The sequence below is a fragment of the Nannospalax galili genome, unplaced genomic scaffold (assembly GCF_000622305.1).
Source record: "Nannospalax galili isolate Female #2095 unplaced genomic scaffold, S.galili_v1.0 scaffold680, whole genome shotgun sequence".
Lineage (NCBI taxonomy): Eukaryota > Metazoa > Chordata > Mammalia > Rodentia > Spalacidae > Nannospalax > Nannospalax galili.
The window spans coordinates 1,875,188-1,879,791 of NW_008348218.1; positions in this window are offsets into that span (position 1 = coordinate 1,875,188).

Consider the following 4,604-nt stretch of genomic DNA (forward strand, 5'->3'; position numbering starts at 1 on the left):
GTATGAAGAGCTGGTTCGTCTAAGCTTCTGGTTCTCTCTTTTGATTTTATATTGTCAAGGCCGGATTGATTTTGTCTTCAGGAGTTCCACGGTGGCCCAATTCCAATGTGGGTCAGAAGTTTTCAGACTTTCTCCTTAGGTCTGGAATCTTCTAAGAATGCTTTTTGCCTCAGGAACTTGGGTGTTGGACTGACCTCAGATCCTGCCTTGCCACGCAGGGCTGCAAAGGCAGATGGGGAGGGAAGAAGCCCCAAGATTTCCCAGGGAGTGGATTGAGTAGCTGGGTTGTACTGCATGCAAAGGATCAGGGAGAGGCAAGGTAAGCCTCAGAACCCCAGAAAGAGGCTGGCAGCCCCAGAAAGAGGCTGGCGGGTGTTGCAGTACCAGGGAAGCAGAGAGAAGTGATTGCGGGGCTGGGTCCAGAGGCAGTACTCCTGGGGCCCAAGGAAGGCACCAAGCCGGTCTGGGTGAAAAGGGTCAGGAAGCAGCACTGGCTCCCCAGGTGTCTGGGGCCCCAAGACTAGGAATGGCACAGGGCCCAAGCTTGGAGTAGAGAACAGCGGGGGAGATGGAAGGGCGAGCGTGGCCAGGGGAGTCAAGGCGTGGAGGGCTGCACGGTAGACTTACCCCAAGAGAGGCCTGAGGGCAGGAGAGCGGGCCAGGAGAATTAGCCAGTGGTGCAGGTCCGGGAAGCAGGGAGAGGTCAGGGCGGGGCCAGGTCCAGCGGAAGCAGTGCTCCTGGAGCCCAAGGAAGGCACCAAGCTGGCCTGGGTGAAAAGGATCAGGAAGCAGCACTGATTCCCCAGGTGTCTGGGGACCCAAGACCAGGAATGGCACAGGGCCCAAACCAGGAGCAGAGAACAGTGGGGGAGATGGAAGGGTGAATCTCTTCCCGATTTTTTGATGTAGGCACTTAGAGCTATAAACTTTCCTCTAAGGGCCACTTTCAGTGTGTCCCAGAGGTTTTTTCATGTTGTATTGTCCTTTTCATTGAAGTCCAGGAATATTTTTATTTCTTTCTTAATTTCCCTTTTGACCCATTCATCATTCAGGTGTGTGTTGTTTAATCTCCATGTGTTCATGTGGTCATTAGGGCTTATTCTGGTGTTGATTGTAAGCTTTATTGCATTGTGGTCTGCTAGAATGCATGGAATTATTTCAATCTTTTTGTATTTATTGAGGTTTGTTTTGTGCCCCAGTACATGGTGGATTTTGGAGAAGGTTCTATGGGGTGCTGGGTAGAAAGTATGTCCTTTGGTGCTTGGGTGGAATACTCGGTAAGTGTCTGTTAAGTCCACTTGCTATATGGTGTTGTTTAATTCAGATGTCTCTCTGTTAACTCTCTGCCCTGTTGACCTATGCAATGGAGACAGTGGGGTATTGAAGTCACCTACTATTAATGAGTTGTGGTTAAGCTGGGTTTTAAAGTCCTTTAGTATTGTTTTTATGAAGTTGGGTGCACCAGATTTTGGTGAATATAAGTTCATGACTGTAATATCTTCTTGGTCAATTATTCCTTTGATCAAAATGAAGTCATCCTCTTTGTCTCTTCTGATTAGTTTTAGTTTAAAATCTATTTTGTCACATATTAGAATTGCTATGCCTGCTTTTTTCTTAGTGCCATTTGCTTGGTATATTTTGTTCCATCCTTTCACTTTGAGATAGTGTCTGTCCTTGAAAGTGAGATGAGTTTCTTGCAGACAACAAAAAGATGGGTTTTGTTTCTTAATCCATTCATATAGTCTATGTCTTTTGAATGGGGAGTTCAGTCCGTTAATGTTTAAAGTTATTAATGAAAGATGAGTATTGAATCCTGTCATTTTTTTGTTGTTGTTTATATTCTTGCTATAGCTGTACTTTTAAACTGTTATACCCAGCAAATGGCACGTCTTTCCTTTCTTCAGCTCTTTGTATTGCTTCCAGAACTCTCTGAAGGGCTGGTTTTGAGGAAACGAATTCCTTCAACCTATTTATGTCATGGAAAAATTTTCTTTCCCATTTGACTATAATCGACATTTTGGCTGGGTATAGTAATCCTGATTGGCATCTGTGGTCATTTAAAACTGGGAATAGTTTTGTCTAGGCTCTTCTGGCTTTCATAGTTTGCACTGAAAAGTCAGCTGTAATTCTAATGGGTTTTCCTTTATATGTGACTTGTTTCTCTTTTGCAGCTCTCAGAATTGTCTCGTTTTGTATGTGTAGTGTTTTTACTGATGTGCCGTGGAGAGTTTCTTTTCTGGTCCTGTCTGGTGTTCTATATGCTTCTTGTATTTGTATGGGCATGTCTTTCTTTAATTTTTGGATATTTTCTTCCATGATTCTGTTGAAGATCTGGTCCATGCCATTATCTTGGGATTCTTCTCCTTCCTGTATGCCTATGATTTGTAAGTTTGGTATTTTTATGGTGTCACACAATTCCTGCATATTCCATTCTTGTGCTTTCTTAAATTTTTCATAGTCTTTGCATGAGTGGTCTGGTTCTTCCACTTTATCTTCCAGTCTTAATATTCTGTTTTCCATTTCATTCATCCTATTGGTGAGGCTTTCTCCTGTCGTTTCTAATTGGCTTATGGAGAATCCTGAATCGTCTTTGTCATTTCATTCAGTTGTATATTTGCATTTTCTTGAGCTTCAGTCAGGAGTTTGTTCCCATCCTTTCTCAGTTCTGTGAGTTGTTTGCTTGTGTGCTCTTTAAAATTCTTGAATTCTTTCATCATGTTTATGATTGTTCTTTTGAGTTCTATGTCTTGCATTATCTCTAGGGGGTTCTCCTTGTACTCCTCTAGAGGACTATTGGTATTTGATGGGGATATGCTATTTTGGTTCTTTATGTTATTATTTTTCTCTGTGATTTTGACATGTGAATTTCTTTTGTAGTTTCTGATTCTTGTGTGAGTCTCAAGCCTTCAAGTCTAGGTCCGCTTCTTTTTCTGAACTTTAGGTGTCTTTGTGGTTTACTTTTGGGGCATGAAAAGCTTGTTCATTCAAGTTGTTGGTTCTCTCTTTTGATTTTTTATTGGAGTGGCTGGATTGAGTTTGTCTTCAGGAGTTCCCACAGAGGCCCAATTCTATGAGGGTCAGATGTTTTCAGGCTTTCTCCTAAGGTCTGGATTCCTCCAGGAATGATTTTGGCCTCAGGAATTTGGGGGTTGGACTGGCCTGGAAGCCAGGCCTAGGAAAGATGCTGGTCTAGGGAAGCTAGTGGCTGTGCCACCCAGAGAGGCAAAGGCAGATAGGGTGGGAAGAGGCCCCCAACGACTCCTGGAGACTTCAATGAGGAGCTGGGTTGGTGTGGATGCAAAGGATCAGGAAGAGAAAGGTCAGCCCCCATGTCCCAGAAAGAGGCTGGTGGGTGGTGCAGGCCCAGGGAAGCAGAGGGAGGTGAGGGTGGGGCCAGGCCCAGAAGAAGTGCTCCTGGGGCCCAGAGAAGGCACTATGTTGGTCTGGCTGAAAAGGATCAGGAAGAATTTTTGGTTCCCCAGGTGTCTGGGGCCTCAAGACAAGGAATGGGGCAGCACCCAAACTAGGACGAGAGTGGCGGGGGAGATGGGAGGGTGAATGAGGCTGGGGGAGTCAAGGCTAGGAGAGTGCAATCACTTACCCTGGAGTGAGGCCTGTAGGTAGGAGAGAGGCCTGTGGTGGGCCCTGCAGGCCCAGGGAATCAGAAGGAGCTGAGGCTGCCTTGGTCTTTAAAATGGGCTACCATCAGAAGGTAACACCCACATTTAGGGTGTGTCTTCCAACTTCAGATGATGTAATCAAGAAGATCTCTTTCATTTCAGTTAATCCCAGATCCAGTCAACTTGACACCCAGGATTAGCCATCACAAGCCCACCCCTTGTCAACTTGACACCCAATAGCATCTCTTTATGTCATGCTTAATTTTCAAATGAAAACAATGTTGAGGTCATAATTTCACCAAACATAATACAACTATCCCATCACACAATGACCAATGCATTATACATCTTAGAGTAGGTGATAAGGTCTTCGAGGAATGCTTAGTCCTTTAGTGTCTCATAAGCCAATATAGGTTCACAGCACTTAATCACTTAACACTTATCTCAATTACACATTCAAAAAGGAATAACTCAAGTATCTGCTTAACATATGTGTATACATGCACAAGCCTATTCTTAACCAAATAGGACAAAAATACTCATGTCAATTACAATCCACGTTTCTGCAACTGGTCACATGGCCTAAGTTTGTATTTGTAACTACCTTCCTCTACTACTCATTCTGTATTTCCTCCACCATCAGCAAGCACCTCTGCAGCTCTTGGCTCTTTCCCTGGAGGAGTGACCCATACTTTCATCCCTGAAGGGTCTGGGCCATTTGTTGTCCTGTCTGGATTGGGTTGTTGTAGTTTCCCATTGACCTAAATCAAAGGACATGGTAACTCCAGAAGCCACCCTAAAGAATCTCTTGCCTTCCAGATATAATCTTCTTTACCTCCATTGTGGAGAACCAGTCCAGTTTCCCCCTGGTAGTCTGGGTCAATCACCCCTCCTAATACTGTTGTTCCTTTCTTAGCCTGCTGACTTAAGGGCATCAGAAGTCCAAAGTGTCCAGGGGGAAGTCTTAGCTTCCAGTTCAAGGGA